Source organism: Microcaecilia unicolor, chromosome 4 (assembly GCF_901765095.1).
Source record: "Microcaecilia unicolor chromosome 4, aMicUni1.1, whole genome shotgun sequence".
NCBI classification, from domain to species: domain Eukaryota; kingdom Metazoa; phylum Chordata; class Amphibia; order Gymnophiona; family Siphonopidae; genus Microcaecilia; species Microcaecilia unicolor.
In genome coordinates this window covers 120792410-120815541 of record NC_044034.1, presented here as the reverse complement: position 1 = coordinate 120815541, position 23132 = coordinate 120792410, and the positions used below count along the sequence as shown (strand labels likewise).

Genomic DNA, 23132 nt, shown 5'->3' with positions numbered 1-23132 from the left:
TATAAAGGAGGACCTTATTGGCAGGAGAGAGGATATCATAGATTGAATAAGTCATGTGGCAACACCGTAGGTAGGTGGGTGAAGAAGTCCTTTTTGCCCACTTCTATGTTTCTACATACAAAAGTTACATTACCCATGTGCCAGTGGCTATTGATATTATCTTGCCATCAAAGATCGTATAGAATCTTAACAGTAACTTTGGTCCTGCAGAAAAACAGATTGTCTGCAATGTGTGATACCTTTTAAAGGACCAAAAATATACGTTACTAGTAAAAAAAGGCCCGTTTCTGGCTCAAGGGGATTGCAGAGAAACGTTTCCAGTCTCCGCACCCCCTTTCCACCCCCACGCAGGTCGTCAATACTGCCGTTCCCCCCTCTTCTTCTAGCCACCCACCTAACATACCTGCCCAAACACAATCAGCTGTTTTTTAGAAGCAAGTCGGCACCGCAGGCAGCCAGCAGACATTGGCTGTTCACTCTGAAGCTGCTCCTCCTCTGGCCTCTGATGTCGCTGCGGTCCTCTGGGTTCGACCATCAGGGGCACTGACGTCAGGTTAGAGGAGGAGCGGCTTGAGAGTGAACAGCCAATGTGTGCTGGCTGCCTGCTGTACCATCTTGCTTCTAAAAAACAGGTGATCGTGTTTGGGCAGGTATGTTGGGTGGGTGGACGGACGGAGAGAGGAGCGGCATTATGGACGACCTGGGTGGGAGTGAAAGGGGGGTGGCAGTGGGTGCGGATACAGGGTGGGGGGATGTGGTGGAACTTTACGGCGCCTTTTTGCTGCACTGGATCGGCGTGTGAAGTGCGGGAATTGTGTGTCCCTTCCTTGTTCCAGAGAGTGTGCGGCAGGGCCCCCCCTTGGTCTGCCGGCGTCCTTCGTTCGCGTCGTGGTGTACGCCACTTTTTGGTGGGCAATGTGATTTGTTGAGTGTATCTGCTCCGTCCTCAATGTCATCACATTTGACGCGAGGGCAGGGCAGACACACTGCGATCTAGGATCTTCAACTTTGGGAAATTTCTGAGGCTTCATTAGAACGTTGGGGTAGCGAATTATGTCCAGAAGGGGCGTGGCTGAGGGCGGGTCTATGAGTGAGAGTGAGTGGTGCATGAGTGACACTGAGTGGTGCTGACAGCCTAGCCTACCAACAGTGCAGGGCTTCAGTGTTTCCCTGGCACAGAGTGAGCTTCAGAATGTTGGAGGTGAGAATTATTTAGATAGATTGTACATGAACTTTCAAGACCAAAGGGGCCATTTGTCAGATGCAATTTTCCTAAGAAGGTCAGTGCTGTTTATGGTAGTCAGCAGAAGTTTTAAAATGGATTCAATGACTCCAGAAATATTTATTAAGTTTGGCAATACCAGAACCTTTCAGCTGACCTGGATTACAGATTTCAGGTAGAAGTAAAATTTTGCTTATGATGGGAAGTCCGAGTGATTACTCCTGGCGATGAATTAGAAGAGACTGCATAAGTTCTAGCACTTTTCTGTACTCTGTAGTGGCATCTTTGGTACATTCATGGTTGAATGTCCATCATGTAGCTGTCTGTATATATCTATGATGTAGTTTTGCATTCAGTATCACTGCCACTATCATATTTTATCAGTTGGTTACACAGAGATCTGTTGGCTCTTCTGAAGCTTCTATAGATCTTCATTCAACAGGTAAATTAGTTGGAGCATCTTCTATTACTAAAGATTTAGGATTTGACGCTTTTGTGGAAGCCTTCAATATATAAATCCAAACTGGGCTTAAGTACGCTGGGGACAGTTTCATATTTTCTTAGTTCTGGCAAGTTATAGCAGACTGCATGTTGTTGTGCTCACTACTGAAGAATTCTCAAAGATATATGTTTATTAATGATTTAGAATACCACCTTATCTACACTGCAATCAAGGCAGCTTATAGATTAAAACATACAATTATATAAAATTAACTTAATATAAAACCAGACAGAACAGAAAACACAAGATACTAGCACATAAGGAGCTACATAAAAAGGTAGACAAAACACACCAGTCCGTTCAATCCACGGCCAACGCTCACGCCTAGAGGTCCCTATCCCCCTACAGCATCAGGGAAGGCCAAAGTAAAAAGGTTTGTTTTTAAGCTTTCTCTGAATCTAAGGTAAGATTCTTCTGCTTGTAAGATAGACGGCAGAGAGTTCAAAAGAAAGGGTACAATATAGAAGACGGTAAAATGCCTGGTAGATTCCAGACGAGAACAGTGAACCTGAGGTGGTGGGCAGTAAAAGAGCAAAATGAGCAAGTGGGTGTGTAAGGGGTAAGGAGCGAAGATAAATAGGAGAGAGAGCTAGTTTGAAGAACCTTAAAGGAGAGGGTTAGGATCTTATGTCAGGTCAAATTATCTGACATAGTCTTCTGTTTCTTCATAGAATATGACAGCTTTGTAATTCTTGGGTGGATAGATTGTTAATAATTGAATAATACAGATGTCTTAGCTGGAGACAGTTTAAATATAGAGGTTGATTATCAAAAGATGAGAAATGTTTTGCTATTCTAAACTTCTGCCATTGTGTTGAGACACAGATGTTTAGGTGGTTGCTCTCTTCACAACTTTGTAATAGCTGGTGCTTTTTCTTCTTAAGTCATGGTCCTTTTGAGGACTTTCAGATAGTGATACTTCCTTTCTTTGCAGCAGACTGACTTGCTAAGTCATGTAATAGACTCTCTCTTGAATTCCAGTATACTGCTCTAGTAGTCGTACAGGTCCTGAAGAAAACACGGATTCTCTTTAGGTTGCAGTACCTTCTAAAGGACCAACAAAAAAAGATACATGCCCTTTGGGAAATCATCAAGCTCCTTCTTCATATATCCTATGTGGTCTGAAAAGCTTATGCACTATACTTTTAGATGGAGAAATGTAGTCACACTTGTTAATTTCCTTTCTTGAAACCAGACAGACTAGTGCAGATGTGTGGGTTTATGCAACTCTGCCACAGATGAAAACAGAGAACGTTTTTTTCAGTGACATTATTACTAGTAAAAGGGGTGGGCACACTCTGGAACTTTCTGGTATATGCATGACAAAGTCACCGCAGACAACAACTTTGAACAAAACTGAAGAAAATATTGCAATAGAACAGATATCCCAATACCAATTCTTCTGCACGGATAAATTATGCCCAAACTGAAGAAACCTCCACAGATAGCTAAGGAATCTCCTGGGAAGGCCCTGGACTGGTATAACAGGATTCCAAGAAAGGAAATTCACAGGCAATACCAATTATCTCCTCTCTTATCAACTTATTAGACCTGTCTAGATGTGCGGGAAGTACTTGCTGTAGCGGTCAAAGATCTCCAGACTGTGGATGTTCTGAAAACAGTCCTTCCTGCGCTGTAACTGCTTCCCCCCTTTTCAAAATAACTTTACTAGGCTAACATCCTGCAAAGAAAGACAACACAATGGGAACTAAAGCAACAACTGGAAGAAGAAATAAGAGGCAGGAGCCTGGCCCTTAAGCCAAAGGGACCCTCTTACTGACACCCTGATTCAGCAGGAGCCCCCAAAGAGTAGCAGGACTCTCCCTCAAAAAGCTGGTAGCTCAAGGAAAGTCAGCACTCATCAGGTTATGAGGCAGCCTGGACAGAGAAATCATATTAATTTGTTAATTCTGTTTAATTTTGGTTCAATCTTGCAAGTGGTAGAATGCCATCTGGGTTTAATTACTCAAATGTCTAGCTTTTGCTAGACTAGAGGTTAGAAAGGTCAGCGAGAAATGAAACATTCTTTGTCCCTTTTTGAGTGATGGATTGTTAATGCTAGTTCAAAGGCATAATAAACCACATCTGGATGCCACTCTAAGTAAGGCATACTGGACAGTCTCGAGGGGATTAGCAAGTAAGCAGTTTTAAAAGATTAGGCTGAATGCTGTTTAGAAGGAGATAGTTTAGATTTAAATAATTCTAGATGATTTAGATTTCGTCTTATAAGGAATTCTGATTTTTGCTTATTTTAAAATATGTTTTATTCTGTTTAATTAATAAGTTCTATTTCTCTATGTAAAATATCTTTTCAATTCAGTGTTACATCTTTGTCTGACTTTTCAAGTGAGATTTGTCTGCAGTTTAAGAGGTCATCATCTGGTTTGAATTATCCACAGTCCTAGCTAGGTGAAAGAGGTCAGGAAAAGTCAACTCTTCTCCTTGATGGATTATAGCTAAGTGTAGGACCGGTCTCCTGAAAGTCTGTGTGCCATTAAGTAAGATTGGCCCCTTAATGAACCCAGCTAGTTATGAAGTTAACCGGGAATCTGAGAATTCAATAATAATAAAATGCAGGAGATAGGTGCCACATTGTCTAGTTTGAGAGGCCCCAGGTCATAGGTCAGTTTAGGAAATATCAAACCTATGTAACTGATATTTTGAGTAATGTGTAGAGATAATTAGTTCAAGACAGGGTAATCAATCTATTCTTTACCATCTGGTGAGAAAGGGGGGCTAGAGGGACAATATATAAATGAGAACAGAAGCAGCTTACAGAACAGACAGGAGAGCCAAAACACAGAGAGACGGGAGAAGACAGGACACCGAGAGCTAAGACACAGAGACACAAGACACAGAGAGCTGAAGGAGAGAGCTAGCGCTGATGTCCTACTTTGTTTGCTGGCAAATAAAGAAGATTTCTCTCTTATTCTGGTGTGTGGTGTTTGACTCCTGAAGTACCACAGATTCTGCTAACAATAGTGGTAATTCCTGCATCAGTTAGGGTTTGTAGACAAATGCCTGAGAGCTCCTAACCTCGACTAGGCCCAGTGAACTCAAGACAGGGCCCAAAGGGTAGAGCATTAGGGAGTCTTGCCATGTTCTGCTGCACCAGTTTAAGATGTGTTGAAGACAGAAAATACTAGACAGTTCCAGTGATGTCGCTAATGACATTATCATTGGAAAAGCCCTATTCTGTGTCTCCATCTCCTAGCAGGGTGACATAAATCTATGCATCTGGATTAGTCAAACAGGATGATAAGGGAAGTCCTTTAATGGATATCAATGTAGAGAGATTCCAGTTGTCCAAGATAAAAGAAAGAGACACAAATATCCAATTTAAAGTTTCCATATTATCATAATAAAGGTTACACTTGAGATGGCTGAGAAAAAAATAAAAACTTAGCCTAGGAAGCTGGTATGTTCTAAAGATTATTCCACATTAGGAAGATTGATTTTAATAGCTTTATGACTGATCAAAGCACCTGGGATAATTTGCAGAAAATACCACATGTGACTTAAGTACATAAGTATTGCCATACTGGAACAGACTGAAGGTCCATCAAGCCCAGCATTCTGTTTCTAACTGTGGCCAATCCAGGTCACAAGTACCTGGCAAGATCCCAAAACAATACAATACATTTTATTCTGCTTATCCTAGAAATAAGCAGTGGATTTTCCCCAAGTCCATTTTAATAATGGCTTATGGACTTTTCTTTTAGGAAGCTATCCAAACCTTTTTTAAACCCTGCTAAGCTAACTGCTTTTACTACATTCTCTGGCAACGAATTGCAGAGGTTAATTATACTTGAGCATACAGAAGAGCATTTATACGCTCAGGTAGATACTAATAAAATCCCGGTGTATACATACATAAAAGCAGGATGTCACAAAACACCTAGAACCCACTTGGGGGGGGGGGGGGGGGGGGAGAGGGGTTAACCCTGTGGCCAACTAAAGGGTCTGTCCCAGCACTATTCAGGCCTGCTACCACCTGCACATGTGCTCTATATTGGCATATCCTTCCACCTGCCTGCTGGGTCCCACTTGCTCTGGATGAGTCTCCCATCAGCAAGTTATTTCCCTGGTGGTTTTGAAGGATACTGGGGCCACAATCTCAGGGGTCCCAAAGGTCCTAGAAAGCACCCGCAGACCAAGCACACAAACACCAGGATTCTTAGTCAGTCTAGAACAAACAGAGCTAATAAATGAATTGATTTATTATCATTGAAAAATTGAACAGTGGTCAGTGAACAAAAAAAGGTGTAACAGCAACAATAACAGGTAAATTAAACAGGAATCAATATTAAACTAACTAAACACTTATTCACTATCTGAGTAGTACCTGGGGAGTTCAGGAAAATTAACTGCTCACAGGTTTTGAACAGAGTATAGAGGTCTGCAGCTTCCAAACTCCCACTCTGAGACTAAAGATTTCCAGCAGATTCAACAGTACAGGTTACTTTTATCCTCAGAGCTTAGGTGGGAAGAAAATGGTCACTTCTGCAACAGCTTTACCAACAAAAAACAGACATCATCTGCTGGCCAAACAGGGGAAATGCACTGGGAACAAATATGTCATACAAACATTAGTCCCCTGTTTCACCACACAGGCACTAAAAAAGGAGCCTATTTTCATACAATATATGTGTAGACGCTCTCGGGAAAACGGGCAGAGTGGGGATGAGATTGGCACTTATGCATATATCTTACACAATTAGATCCTATAAGAAGCCACCTAGTTTTAGGCAGCAAGAACACACATAAGTGACTATTTTCTTGGTTGAGCAGTATTCGGTAAGTATGCGCTAAAATGTAATGACATTTATTTTGCAAACGAGTGTTCACTTGGGCAGGGCACACAATAAGGCACATAGATTATAAAATCTTATAATATACACAAGATCTTTTGCAATCTAGGTGTGCACATTTACAGCAGCTTTATGGCTGGTTAAGTGACCATGTCTAAAATATGTGCACATACATACGTAAATGAGAATATTATGGCTATCTGCTATGCTATTAAATGGTGCACAGATGCGATGTAATTTCAAAGTGGGCGTACACATGGATAGAGCACATGGTTATGGGTATAAATGATAGACTATTATAAATTCGCACTATTTTTTAAAAAGTAATCTAGGTGTGAGCATTTATACCAGCTCTATAGCTGGTGTAAAGTGGTTGTGCCTAAATTATATGCATGTATTTATGCTGCTACACTAGTATTCTATAAAGGAAAGCAAGCACCTACTTTTTTTTTTATAACGGCCACCAAACAAATTGCTCTCCACACTCATAACCATCAATTCCTACCAGAACATACATGTACAAAACTGTTCCTACCTCTGAGCAGGTGTAACTGTGTGACAGCTTTCATGCGGGCTATTTTACAAAGGAAATATAACAGTACGGAGAGGGTACACAGTACAAGAAAAAATAACAAAATGAAAAAAAAGTACCAGGAGCCTTCAATTGCTCCACTATTCAAGAAACGAGTGGAGTTTCTTGTTCCTATCATGTTTTGGTTTTGCAGGGCTCATCGATCCCTGACGCAGGTGCTGAGTGCCGAAACACAGCCCGTGTCGGGTCTATATAATGGTATATTGACTTTGACCAATAAAGGAACTGTGCCTCATTTTTGAAGGCTCCTGGTGCTTTTGTTTCATTTTGCTATTTTACAAAGGCACATAGATCTCTATGTTGCCTTTTTAAGATATGCACAATTTATGGTTCTCTAGAAGACAGCAATATATAAGAATAGAATATAATATGTACTTATTGCCTTTCTTGCCAATGCACATTATTATAAAACTAGTAAAAAAGGCCCGTTTCTGGAGCAAATGAAATGGGTGCTAGCAAGGTTTTCCTCCCCAACACCCCCTCCCCTCCCTACCCCTTCGTCGTTGTGAAGCCACTGACGCCATTGCTCTGCACCTCTTCAATGCACCTTCATCTCTTTCTTCGTTCTGAAGCCACTGACGCCATTGCTCCGCCCTCGACGTCATCACGTTTGACGCGAGGGCGGGGCCCAGAGACTTGGTGAATTCGCTGGCTTCACCACCACGAACCCTTCATGAAGGAAGTGACGTCAGTGGCTTGGCTTCAGTGACGTCAGTGTCTTCAGAACGTTGAGGGTGAGTTTTATTATACAGATGAACCTCAAAGGGTCTGTTTGGGTTTTTTTTTTGTTTTTTTTACATGCACTATAGTCTGATAATGCAATGATGAACATTTTTTGACTATCCTGACAAGTGATCTAAAAGTCCTTCTTTCTACCTACCTTAGTGCCATCTGTTGTAATGAACTTCCACTAGGAAGAGACATCATGAGGTCAGAGATGGTTTGAAGAAGTCGGTGGAAAGTATGAGGTAAAGGATGAGCTGCTTCTCCAGCAATAACAATGTCTGAAAGCGGATGTTCACATACACTTGTATCCTTCTCCTGGGATTTGAAAGGATATACATTAGCAGCGTTCCCTTTCATAAAAATACTTCTATGATCCTTGCTACCTAAGTCTGTACTTGTTTGTTTACTGACAGTGGGCTTCCTTTTGTCTGAGCCTGTCAAAAGAAAATTCTGCTTCCTAGAGATTACATAAATGTGACAAATCAGGCTAAGGAAGATGTATTTGCTCATACACTCTGCTACTGTTGAAAAAGTTTGGCTAGCATGGTTTTGTTTACCCTAGATCAGTGATGGCGATCCTTTCAGAGATCGAGTGCCCAAACAGCAACCCAAAATCTAATTATTTATCGCAAAGTGCCAACAGGGCAATTTAACCTGAATAACAGGTGCTGGTACTCATTATGGGCGGGGTCACCACCCCTATGATAGCCACACCCCTTACACCAGCCATGGCGCATATAAACAGACATCATTGAAAATATTATACATGATTTTTTTTCCATTATAAATCATTTCTGTAAGCTGTTACAGCTCCAGTATACCCAGTGCAAAATAAGACAGCAGATGTAAATTCTCAAATTGGACATATTCCAAACACTAAAATGAAAATAAAATGATTTTTTCTACCTTTGTTGTCTGGTGATTTTGTTTTTCTAGCCATATTGGTCCTAGTCTCTGATTCTGCTGCTCTCTATCTGTTCTCTTAACTACGTTTCCAGGGCTTCCTTTCCATTTATTTCTTTACTTTCCTCCTTTCTTCTTCATTTCTTGCCCTCCATCCATGTTCAGCCACTCTCCTCTCCCCCCTGCCCTCCCAGCACCAGGCAGGCCTCCCTCCCACCAAGCATCAGGCCTGCCTCCCTCCCTCTCACCCACCCAGCACCCAGCATTAGGTCTCCCTCCCTCCCACCCAGCACCAAGCATCAGGCCTCCCACCCAGCACCAGGCCTCCCTCTCTCACACCCAGCACCAGGCCTCCCCCTCCTCCAAAATTTAAAAGGCATACTTGGTTGGGGTTAAGGCGGCAGCGGCAGCGAAAAGTGTGTTTGCTCAGCGCGCCTTCGGCCTTTCCTTCTGTCTCTCACGCTCTGGTCCCGCCCTTGCGGAAACAGGAAATGAGGGCGGGATCAGAGCTTGAGAGACAGAAGGGAAGGCGCGCCGAGCAAACAACACACTTTTTGCTGCCGCTGCCGACGCCACCTTAACCCCGACCAGGTATGCCTTTTAAATTTTGGAGGAGGGGGGCCCTGGTGCTCGGAGGGGAGGGAGGGCGGGCGGGCAGCCAGCTTGGTGCTCGGTGGGAGGGAGGGCGGACGGACCAGTGACGGCGCATGGACAGACCAGCGACGGCACGCGTGCCATAGGTTCGCCATCACTGCCCTAGATCATATTTCATTCAGGGTAACTAATCACATAAAAGCTTAGATCAGTACTTCTCTAATTTATCTAATATAACCCCATTTTAACTGCTAAAAATTCACGTGAACTCATATAAAAACAATATAGCATGTCTCCTCCGTACTCCCCAATTTTCTTCTTCCTCTATTCTTCCAAATCAGGAAGTCAGCAGAGGTAAGCAACAATGGCAATAGTGAGCACAGATCCTGTAGATCCTTGTGCATTTACAGTCCCTGGTACTCTGCAGAGGTTTCCAGTTTAACAGAAGGTGTCCAAGATGAATATTCATTAGCCACATGCAGACTGCCACTAGTAGGCATAGGCCACAGTGGGAGAAGGAGTGGCCCTATTTCTGTGGCTCCATCCACTGATGATGTGACCCCACACACTGACTTAGATGCTCCTTGCTATGTAGGTACACCATTTTACAGCACCAGATTTTGCCATGTCAGGTAGTAATCTAAAGTAATGTAATGTAAAGACATGGGTGCTGAGTATTGGTAGGACCACGGTTGAGGGTCCTAATCGTATACAGAAAACCTACTAGTACAGAATCAAGTGAGATTTGTGCCGGCGATTTGTAGGACCACGTCGGAAGATTTCGTTGGATCCTCGCTGCCTGATGAAGATTTAAAAACAAGAACACCATCCAAAGAAGGACCTTGACAACACGGATTCTGATAAAACAGATATTGAGAACTATCATGTGTTTAATGAGCTGTCAATTTGTGGGTCCTGCCGATAGTAGCAGGAGTAAACCCATTTTTTTCATCTGAGAGCTGTCATTGCTAAATATTTGAACATAAAGCGTACAGTTTCATATCATATGTTGAGGCATAAGGTATCATCATATTTCTGTATGATACTTATTGCTGGTTGTTATATTTAGGTGTCAAGGGACCCACTTTGGGGAGTTGCATGTATTAGGAGTGAATGAGGTACGAATGTGATAGAATGTAGATATAAGAATTCTGTGCATTAGAATATATCAAAAGACAACATTAATAAACACTGTTAAAGTTATTTAGGGCGTGTTGCAGTTGTATTTATCATAGATGAATATTCATTGTGGATATCCTGAAAACCTGACTGCCTAGGGTGCCTCCAGGACCAGGATTGGGAGCCACTGGTTTTCTCAATGAACAAGCATTTTTATCCCTATGCCCTGAGAAAATAGTTTATCTTCTACAACAGGGCTACTCAATTCTGGACATTGAGGTCCACTGGCAGGCCAGGTTTTCAGGATATCCACAATGAACATGCATGAGAGAGATTTGCATGCACTGCCTCCTTGGTATGCAAACCTCTTTCATGCATATTCATTGTGGATATCCTGAAACTCTGGCCTGCCTGTGGACCTTGAAGACTGAAATTAAGTAGCCCTGATATACAACTAGAAGAAAAACTTATGATTGGATGTCTTGTACAACATTGGTGGTTAAAATCATGTGCTAATGTTTGAATGGTAAGGCTTGCACACTTGCTAAATGCTCACATACTTGTTCAGCATTTTCTTTGTTCGCTTTGTTCTCCTCGTCCTCCTCCTCCTCAGGCTCCAAGGGAACAGGAGTCAGGGAAGCCACAAAATGCCATAATATATCATGAAGGGAAGTTGTCTGAATGACATTGCACAGAAGCCAGTTGAAAGCCTTAAACAAGATACATATTTAATATAAGAGAAAAAGAGAAGGGGACAGAGAATTAAGCACATTCCAAAATCAAATTATTGGGTCTACATAAATCTCTCTGCCCAGCAATATATTAAAAAGGAGCATTATCCAGGTGAGTGCATATTACTCAAAAACAGTTTCCTAAAAGGTTGTAAGTATCAAGATAGATATCAGAATAAAGATTTTGTATAATAATGTGCATAAAAATAAGCAAACAAAAAACCCCATCTTTTTTCTTATGATACTAGCATTGCTAATTGATAAGTAATGGCTTGGGTTTTAAAGATGAGAAAATTATTTATTTCTTCCTCTTGTTTCCGAAGATTTCCCAAGTATACCAGCAGACCCACAAAACATCCGCAGAGACCCTAGCAATTGCCTCCATTCTTTTCTTCAAGCCCAATTACAATGCTCTTTCTGTATGAGACTGGCTCCCTTCCTCCAGCTCATGCTAGTTGATGGAGCTATCCCGACTATTTGCTCCATGCAACTTCTCAATCAAGTTGCACATGTGCATTTGTAGATCACTGGGAGCCTCCACCAAACTAGCCCAAGTGTATTATATAGAGTTTTTGCCAATTTTAAACAATAATGGTGAACATTTTCATATCATCAGCTTGCCTCTTTTTCACCTCAAATACTTTCTCTTGGCCTTCCCTATAGATTGTCATTATTAAAGAAAGTAATTTACTTAGAAAAAAAAAAGCAAAGGCAACCTCTCTTAATTGTGAAAGTCCTTTTACTAAATTTAGTCCTTAGCTGTTTGTACTGCATTTACAGGATATCTGTCTATCAGTGTGATATTTCCATTAAGGATACTATTAAGGATCAGAATGGCAACATCTTGGTTATTATGAAGATATGAATTTTTACAGATACCATGGTCTGCTGTATATATATATATATATATATATATATATAAAACACACACACGCATTATGTGGAACATACCACCAAATATGATAAAAAGCCAAAGCTAACAAGTTTATATCTTATCTGACCAGGGCTTTTAGTTCAATTGCTGCAACAGGTCGAGGGTGACAGCCCTGTAAGTATGTGAAAGATGTCTTGCAAATAAGATCTTTAGGACATATCAATCTATTAGATTTTAATTTATGACAATTCCTAATATACTGGACTTTTGAGCTAAATGAATCATGCAGACTATTTATATAACAGGATGCACCAAGTTTCTTTCACATGGCTAGCTGTTTTAGTACCATACCTCCATAGCAAAGACTCGACAAGCAGATTTACGTAAAGCTTGTTTCATTGCTATTTCAAGACCTTCAAGATCATGGTGCTGGATAACAAATGCCAGAACTGGCCACTGAAAGTTCCTTTCTCCTTTGGAGAGGGAGCTGTGAGCTGAGATCAGTCGAGAAAGCTCAGGTGATGGATGTCTAAGGAGGGAGGATCCGACTTCTGGGAGGACAAACAAGGAGCGTGGGAGGAGAGAGAGAGAGATGTTAGATGTATTTTTTTTATCAGTGTGAATCATTATGCACTTCCACATCTGATCCATTTTACTGTATAACTTGCACATCTCTGATTATGAGATATATCTTCTAACATAACTTTGCCATGGGAAAATTATTACAAAATTTAAAAGTATTTACTAACCTATGGTACCTGAGCACAGCATGTTGCAGTTATTTTTCCTACCTTCCTGTAGCTAGGGACACTGCATATTCCTGGCTGCAAGAATTCATAATATTGGGACTGGTTCCATACCTATCATCTCTTAAAGAAGCTGCCCTTCCCCCCAAACAAAAATAAAAAATAAAAATGACACTCCCTAGTGTCAAGTCCCAACAGAAAATTTAAAATCCAAGGTAGGCCAGTGATCTCCCTCCCCACCTCATACCAGTCTTTCTCCCTTTGACAAGGTGCAGGTTGGGAGGACTGGCCCATCAGGGATTTTTAATTTTCTCTTGGGGTGGGAAGGTTTGTTTTTTAATTTAGGCAGGCTCCTTTAATAATCTCCCTAGGAGTATCAGCTTCTGCATTAGGGAACCAATGCTCCTGGGAGAAGTTAACTACATTTCTGAAAAAGGGGTAGTTAACTTTTGGCCTAGAATGCAAAGTGAAAGGGTTAACAAATACTTTTATACACTTATGAGCTACTTTCCATGTCATATACCTTATTATTTTAACATGCACTACACCTGATTTGTTTTATATTAAAACCCTAATTTAATGTGTTTCAATGCTGATCAACACTATAGTTGCTTTGACCTCTATGACATTTTACAGCTGTTCTCACTCTCCACTGCATTTCTCCCAACCCAGATAAAAGTTACAATTCAAATGTTGCTTTAATTCACACAAGACTTTCACATGCCCAGCAGCCATACAAAGTTGTAAGAAAAACGGCACACAAACTTTCATTTTAAAGACTGTAAACAAAAGCACAAAACCAGCCATACTGCACAGGGTCTTCAAATTATAACCTTATAGGTTTCTCAGCTTTATTTTTTCCCTTATGATGGTCTTCTTCCAAGGTTTCATTTTCTTTCTTTTGCTTTCTATTTTACAATTTCATGTATTTTAATTTGATTACATGTGTTATCAAATTGCTCAAGAAGAGGTACAATATAAAATCCAAATGAACAGAACTAATAGTAGACTGGAGGAGTAGCCTAGTGGTTTAGAGCACCAGTCTTGACATCTAAAGGTGACTGGTTCAAACCCCACTGCTGCTCCTTGTAATTTTGGGCAAGTTCATCTACAAAATTAGACTGTGAGTCCTCTAGGGACAGAGAAATACCCAGTGTACCTGAATGTAAGTCACCTTGAGCTACTATTGAAAAAGGTGTGAGCTAAATCTACATTTAAAAAAAATACAATTTAAATCAGCCTAGAATCCTTCCAGCCTCATCCACCCATTACCATAAGAACAAAAACAGATATAGTAAGCAAGACAGTAAACATGCAGCATGAAAAAGAGAAAAAAAAAACCCTATCTTTTTCACTCTCTACCAAGTCCATCACAGGATGAGAGAACACAACAGAAAAGAGTGAAATACTGAATCACAGAATGATAAGAACATAAGAATAGCCATACTGGGTTAGACCAATGGTTCATCTAGCTCAGTACCCTGTTTCCAACAGTGGCTAAGCCAGGTCACAAGTACGAAGCAGAAACACAAATCGTGGCACCATTCCATGCTACCAATCCCAGGGCAAGCAGTGGCTTCTCCATGTCTATCTCAATAGCAGACTATGGACTCCAGGAACTTGTCTAAACCTTTTTAAAACCAAGATACGCTAAGTGCTGTTACCACATCCTCTGGTAATGAGGATGAATAAAAAAAGATATCAGAAAGGTAGCACAATTAATGCCTTTAAACTCAGAGTGCTCCAAAATTGAAGTCAAATCTTAACTGTTTACTGAAAGCTAGCCAGATCTAACAGCCTCTTCTATTTCTTGAACAATAGCGAGAACAATTGTGTAAGGGCAGGCAACAGAAGTTCTTAACATTTCAGGGGAACCTATCAGAAATCTTTTAAATATCACCCTTGGACTCAGGGAAGATGTTTGGAGAAAACCAAGCACCCTGACGTTCAGATGCCGAACATATTTTAAACAGCTCCAGTTTATGATCAATCGAGGTACTGTCTAGTGCAATGCTCGTCAACATTTTTGTGGCTGTGACCCGTAATAATGGCCAAACAAATCTGTGTGACCCCCTGGAGGTGCAGAATAATGATGAAATTATGGACAGCTCACCCAAGTTGTGCGCCCCCAAATGTGGATTTTGTGAACCCATTTGGGATTCCGACCCACAGTTTGGGAAGCTCTGGTCTAGTGCTATTACAGATATGCTCACTGTTTATAGGGCCTCGGTTTTCCCAACGTGTTCCAAATGATCTATTAAGCCAGCTTAAAACCTTTCTGACGGAAGCTTCTATACTATCAGGTTTGGTAACAGTTTTTGCCAAAGTCACTACAGTTTCCCAAATGACCCCAGAGTTATCACACTGGGAAGAGAGCAGATGAATATGGCTCTGTAGAGGATCCCAATACAAAATCTGGTTCAGACAAGCATATGCCATCTGCTGAGCTACCTCCACTTACTGCTGCAGCCCTCATAATCAAGGCTATCAGTCTATTCAGCTACTGGACCAGGAGTACCTCTCCTCTTGTAGTAGCATCACGCACTCAAGATAAGAATATTCTAATGCCTTTGTCTCACTCCATGGAGTATATAGACCACGTCTTAAACACTGTGTGCAAATCTGGTCACCAATCTCTAAAAAAGACATAGAGGACCAGGGGACATGCAATGAAGCTACTAAGCAGTAAATTTAAAACAAATCAAAGAAAAAATTTCTTCACTCAATATGAAATTAAATTCTATAATTCACTGCCAGAGAATGTGGTAAAAGCAGTTAGCTTAGCATGGTTTAAAAAAGGTTTGGACAAGTTCCTAAATCAAAAGTCCAAGCACTATTATTAAGATGGACTTGGGAAAATCCACTGCTTATTCCCGATGTAAGTAGCATAATATCTGTTTTACTCTTTTGGGATCATGCCAGGTGCTTTACCTGGATTGGCAACTACTGGAAACATGATACAGGACCTTTCGTCAGTCCCAGTAAATGCTTATGTACTTAAGCTGCTCTGACTATGCATCCTGGAATTCCACTGGATTCTACCTCCATGCTGTTCATTGTTCCTGTGACAATTGTCCCACCCTCAGAATCAGAAGGCTCACGGAACTTAGGGCCAACAGGTATTACCTCATCAAGCTAAGGTAGAGTTCCCTGCTCTGTGCCGACAGCAAGGTAATATCCTGAGTTTTTAAGCTCCTTCACTGCCTCTATCTACTGCAGATGATAGACTTACAAATATGGGGAGGTCAACTTTATTTTAACCAACTTAAAGGGAAAAAAAAAAAGCAAAATGGGAGACAAAGTGTCTTAAGCAGTCAGCAACATGTTGGTTTCTTCGATCTTTCCTTTTTAAATTCTGCTTAAAATCTATACTATTTCTTATATTCTGCAAATTTCTTCATAGATTCAATGCAAATTACAAACTAAAAGCCCTTAAATCAGGAAAAGTGCAATTAAAAATATAACATTAATACCAAGTAAAATACAATTCATTTACATCTTCAAACAGATAAGTTTTTAGGGCCTTTTGAAATAAGTAATAAGAGCCTATTTGTCTTAACTGGAGCGGAAACCTATTATAAACTTTAGCCCCCTGGTAGGCAAAAGTAAATTCTAACAATTGACTGTGACAGACATTCTGAAAGACGGAAAGTTCAATTTAACATGCTGCGTATTCTGAACAGAGATGAATGACGTTGGAATAGTCAAACAATGTACCAATCTATAAGAGTTAATACCATATATAGACTTATAAACCATGCAAGCAATCTTAAATTGTATCCGCAGCTTAACTGGGAGCCAGTGCAATTTAACCAACAGAGTAGCTCTTTCAAATTTCCTCAACCAGAAAATAAGCCTCGCTGCAGTATTTTGCAACTTATTATATAATTAATTAACCCACTATAAAGAGAATTATAATAATCCAACTATGCACATAATAATGGGTGTCCACACCACTCTTCCAACAAGGTCACATTTCCCTTCTTGTTAATGAAGATGCAGGTGGTACCAGCACAGGTGGTACCAGCACAGGTTTCCGATCTACTGCAGCACAAGAAATAGTGACGGTCTAGTTTATTCAGTTTCTTCTCCTCTCATTGTGCATCTTCAACAAGTTCTTTGATACGTATACAAAGATTGATAAAAAAACATCAGAGGCAGTTTTGAACATAAGTTTTATATATCTAAACCTATATATCTACACATATCTATATCTATCTATCTATACACACACACACACACACACACAGTCAGGGCCGGTCTTAGGCAGAAGCGACCGAGGCGGCCGCATAGGGCCCCGCGCCTCAAGTCTGCCTCGCCTCTCCGACCACCGCCATTGCTCGCCTGCCCTCCATGCCCAGCGACGCGACTCTGCAGTGTTCCCCTGCTCCACCTCCCTCCAGCCGTCTGAGCCCCTCCCCCGTCTGAGTCCCCCTTGCCCGACCCGCCAAACGACCCTCTTCTACCACCCGACCTGCTGGCACCTCACCTGACCCAGCATTTTAAAACAATCTACAAGCGGCGGTGCCTCGCGTCTGTAAAAGAAGAAAAATCGCTTCATCCATTGGCCGGCCTTCCCTCCTGTCCCGCCCTCTGATGTAACTTCCGCAAGGGCGGGACAGGAGGGAAGGCCGGCCAACGGACGAAGTGATTTTTCTTCTTTTTACAGACGCGAGGCACCGCCGCTTGTAGATTGTTTTAAAATGCTGGGTCAGGTGAGGTGCCAGCAGGTCGGGTGGTAGAAGTGGGTCGTTTGGCGGGGAGGGGGGCTCAGGTGGCTGGAGGGAAGGGGAGCAGGGGAACGAGGAGAGTCGCGTCGTTGGACATGGGGGGAGGGCAGGGGGCACAGGAGGGTCGCTGGACATGGGGGGATAGCAGGGGAGAGGTTTTCTGGACATAAGTTGAGGGCAGGGTGCACGAGGGTTGCTGGACATGGGTGGATGGCAGGGGAGGGGGTTTCTGGACATAGGTGGATGGCAGGGGAGGGCAGGGGGCACAGGAGGGTCGCTGGACATGGGTGGATGGCAGGGGAGGGGGTTTCTGGACATAGGTGGATGGCAAGGGAGGGCAGGGGGCACAGGAGGGTCACTGGACATGGGTGGATGGCAGGGGATGGGGTTTCTGGACATAGGTTGAGGGCAGGGGGCATAGGAGGGTCGCTGGACATGGGTGGATGGTAGGGGAGGGGGTTTCTGGACATAGGTTGAGGGCAGGGGCACAGGAGGGTCGCTGGACATGGGTGGATGGCAGGGGAGGGGGCTTCTGGACATAGGTGGATGGCAGGGGAGGGCAGGGGGCACAGGAGGGTCGCTGGACATGGGTGGATGGCAGGGGAGGGGGTTTCTGGACATAGGTGGATGGCAGGGGAGGGCAGGGGGCACAGGAGGGTCGATGGACATGGGTGGATGGCAGGGGAGAGGGTTTCTGGACTAGGTGGAGGGCAGGGACACAGGAGGGTCGCTGGACATGGGTGGATGGCAGGGGAGGGGGGTTTCTGGACATAGGTGGATGGCAGGGGAGGGGGGGGGGGTTTCTGGACATGGGTGGATGGCATGGGAAGGGGGTTTCTGGACATAGGTGGATGGCAGGGGAGGGCAGAGGGGACAGGGGGGGTTGCTGGACATAGATGGATGGCAGAGGGGACAGGAGGGTCGCTGGACATGGGTGGATGGAGGAGAGAAGAAATGCTGGACATGGATGGAGGCGAGGGAAGAGTGAGGAAGGAGATGAGGTGAGAAAAAGTGCACATGGATATAGAAAATAGGCAGAAGCTGGATCCACTGGACAGTCAAGTCTGTGGAGGACCCAGCTTTTACTTACGGATGTAGGGCAAGAAATGAAGAAGAAAGGCAGAAAGTAAAGAAATAAATGGAAAGGAAGCCCTGGAAACGGAGTTAAGAGGACAGATAGCAGCACAATCGGTACTGAGCCAGCATGATCAGAAAAGCAAAGTCACCAGACAACAAAGGTAGAAAAAACTATTTTATTCAGGATTTATTAATTGGAATATGTCAGTTTTTGGAAATGTGCATCTGTGATATTTTTCATTTACGTTTCAATTTTTGTAGTATTGCTGCATGCTGACTTCTTGAGGTAACTTTCCAGTTCAGTATTTTGCCTTCATGTGTTTTTCAGGTGTGATCAAGGAAGGTGCAGTATTCTGCAAGCGTATAGTTTGAATCCCTTTTTGTTTGTTTTTTTTTCACTAGGTTGTGCACTGGTGTTTTAGAGCCAGGTGTAATTACAGTTGCCTTTCCACGCCACGCATAAGGTTGTAGCTCGTTCTGTCCTTGGAATTAGTGCTGTTTATGGTTTGTTAAGGTTATGAGTGTGTTTTTGCACAAGTTTGTGTATAGTGTTTTGCAGTGGAGAGATTGTGTGTTCGCCTTACTAAGGTGGCACCAAACATCAGAAAGGGTGTAGAGCCTAAATCATGACACACTACCTCTAAAAGGGTGTTTTGTGGCTCTACATGAGAATTGTGATATTATGATCCCTTGCTAGCTTCATATTGTTGACAGTCTGCATTTTCCGTATGGCTGGTATATTGGTGTATAAGGTATTAATTGTGACAATTTGTTTTTACTTATTTTTTTCTGTGTGTTGTCAGACAATTATGGATGACAGACAGAGTCGGAGTCTTCTTGAGTCAGAGAGCTGTGGTATATATTTTAAAACAATTTTAATACCTTGGTGGTCTATATGTTTTTATATTGTACATATTTCACACATCACTTTATTTTATTGTATATATGGGTTACAGAGTAATAAGGGAATTTGAAAGTACTGAATCTTTTCTTAATATTTTTCCTTTATTCTCCTTTGTTATGAGAATTGGAACTACTAATTGTTGTGGATTTGAACTGAATAATTTCTGGGGAGGGGAGGTTTCATGATAGCATTGTGCTTATTATTTCAATCAGTTTTTTGTACAAGTTTAGCTTCATTTGTCTTTATTTGAAATTTCATAAATAAATGTTCTAAAAATGGAATAATCATATCAATGGGGTGGAGCTAGGGTAGGGGTCGGTGCTACGGTGGGGGCGGGACTACGGTGGGGCGGGGCTAGGATGGGACCCCACCAAATTGGTCTGCATAGGGCCCCGCACTTGCTAAGACCAGCCCTGCACACGGTTTTCCTATTTTTCACAAACTCTTGCTGTCTGTTCTAGTCATATTTTCTCAGCAGGAGCATAATGCCAGATGCAGAGTTTACCGCAGTGTACAATGATCTTTACAGGAAAATATGGTAGTGCTGATATTAAATACACTTAATTAACCAATACCTAACACACATCTCAAGTTTACTTTCCATGCTCATGTCTTAGGAGATAATAAAAACTACAGGTGACAAACTTCATAATTCCTAACTTTCTAAAACCAAGAAAAGAGTCCCCACTAAAGTAGGAGTTTTTTTTTCTCTACCTGCATCTCCACTGTTGACTCTTCGCCTAGGGATGGCCTTGACTCGTGCTGGTAAAATGGAGTGCTGCTTATCATATTCTGATGCAACAACTGAGTATGACCTTTGGAAGACTGTACGCTTAGCTGAATCGCTGTCAGTTATGGGACTTGTCTCTAAACTACAGAGAAAAGAAAATATAGTCACGCTTGACACAAAAGGAATTTTGAGTTTAAAATGAATTTTCTTGAGAGAGAATATATTAACAAAAAGGGAGACTAATAACCATGTATGTCTTCAAATATATCAAAAATACATTCATTATTTTTGATGATTTGATGTTTTGCTGCTTACTCAATTACAAATGTTGGATTCTGATGCTATAGTGCTCATTTTCAAAGCACATAGACTTACAAAGTTATATAGTAACCTATGTAACTTTGTAAGTCTATGTGCTTTGAAAGTGTGCCTCTATATGTACAAGATTGTATTGTACCAAATATATTAGTTGGGAAAGTGTTTAAAATCCCATACAAGTAACAGTTTTAAGAATGTTGCTATTGCAAAAGAACATTGGAATCACCACAGCAGGTTGGAATACTGGAAAGTATGTACAATATTCCTTAAAACATATCTGTTAAAGTACTTTAACTTACATGCTAGGGTGTATTTGCAGAACTTTGATACATTATTTGGATTTAGGACTGAACTTTTTATATAGTGAATACACATGGTAGTATTTTCAAAAGTGTCCCTGTAAGATGTCATACATTTATTTTTATGCCTATTTTTATGAAGGCATGATAGGTGCCCATGTGCCTTTATAAAATAGACTCCTTTAATGATTGTCAATACCACATAAATTTATACTTTCTCCAGAGATGGTGAAAATGCATGCATGTACTGTGCATGAGAATGCCTATTTTACAAAATACATACATACATCATAATTCTACCCAAATTATACTCCTAGGAAAGTAGGTGCAATCTTATAGAGTGTATACTTTTTTGACATATTTATATCTCCATGCAGTGTTTAAGAGTCACCTTCAGTGTGTAGAGCAACCTTTACTTGAGGAAAAAGTTTTATACAATTATACTCATGATTTACAAGCCAAGCACGGGCATCAGTGTTTTGTTAATTATGTCATCATCATTTTTTTCAAGACACATTAGATGAAAGGTGCTTATCCTTACTGCTATTACAGATAAATGAATTTAAACATGATATTTACTACTGTTTGCTATAAGATTACTGTGACAGAACAGTTTGTTTTAACCCACTAGTGCCCAATGTTCCCATAATAAGCCATATGGGAACAAATTGATTTGTTCCCATATGGGAACTCGGGCACTAATGGGTTAAACCTGTAAAATTGCCTTTATTAAACCTTGAAGTGGACTTTTCTAGTTTGGGCGGCAGGTGGTGCATGTTTATGTTAAAGCTGTTAAACTGAATGCCCTCTTTTAGTTTCACTCAGTGAAAAAGTGAATCTATAGTACTATCAGCAGTATACTTTTAAAAAACTGTTGATTGGGCTCTGATTGGCCTGGAGTTTGAAATTACCCAGCAGTTGCTGGCTGTTGCTCCAGTTTCAGCCCAGGAGGAGAGAGAGACAGATCTCTTTGCTGAGGCTCGGTGAACAGTTTGTCAGGTTCAGAGTCCACGGGGCCGGGCTCTGGAGCAAACGTGAGCCGTTGGGCTGCTGACGAGGAGCAACAGCAGCAGGCAAAACCCACCAACCAACGCTAGGCAAGCACACCGGCACCGGCAGGGACTGCAGGCACCGCCCAGCGAGCCGGAACACACGGACTGGAACCCCCGGACTGGAGGACATAGGACTGGAACACTGGGCTGGAATCCCCCGGACTGGGGGACATAGGACTGGAACACTGGACTGGAACACCCTGAACTGGTCCGTACAGCTTCACCTGCACTTAGCCACTGCCCCCCAAGGGTTGAGCCCCTGGGTTTGAGTGGCCGGCAGGACTTACTGGATGACACAGGGACCAAGACTAGAACAAGCTGGAAACAGCAGTACTCCTAAATCCTAAACTGACATAAGTGCTCCCAAGCCCTAACCAACAGAGGAACTCCAAACAGAAACCAACAAAAGTGTTCCTAACAATAAACCAACAAAAGGAATTCCTAAGCCCTATACTACAGAAGTGCTACCAACAGCACCACTAGGAAAAGCAGGGGAGCCACAGGGAAAGAGCAGGGAACCTAAACACATAAACTAGCACAGGTGCTCCTAAGCACCAAGCACAACAGCTCTACAACCCTAAACTATGGTGCTCCTAAGCACCAAACTACCAGCAGAGCTCCTGGCACTAAAAGGGAAGACAGGGGAGCCAAAAGGGAAAAAACAGGGAAGCTAAACACAGAAGACAGCAGTGCTTCCAAAGCACCAAACCCAGAAGTGCTTCTAAAGCACCAAACCCAGAAGAGCTTCCAAAGCCCCAAATACATAAGTGCTTCTAAAGCACCAAAAGGGAAAGCAGGGGAGCTACAAGGGAAAAGCAGGGAAGCTAACACAGAACAAAAGTGCACACTGCACTACCACTAACCTGGACCTAAAGCAAACGACTAAGCAACGTTGCAAAGGCCCTGAAGGGAGGAACACCACTTCCTTATCAAGGCCCTGCCTGATGATGTCACCACTATCAGACACAGGCAGACAGCATACTGAAACAGAGCTAGAGCTAACTCAGGCTTAACCCCCACAGCTGCAGTATAGCAGAGCAATTAGAGCCACGCTGGAAGCAACCAGCACACAGAGGCAGCTAGCTCAGGTAACACACACAGCTGCAGTATAGTAAAGCAATTAGACTCATGCTGGGAGCAGCCAGCCCACAGACACAGAGCCAGCTCTAGCAACACAGAAAGAAGAAACAGAAGCCAGCACG

General features: G+C 42.2%; 1 protein-coding gene across 1 annotated transcript in view; it reads right to left on the bottom strand.

Annotated features, from left to right (window-relative positions):
* The window catches only part of MYCBP2 (MYC binding protein 2), a 937772-nt gene that overhangs the window by 147643 nt on the left and 766997 nt on the right, over nucleotides 1-23132 (bottom strand).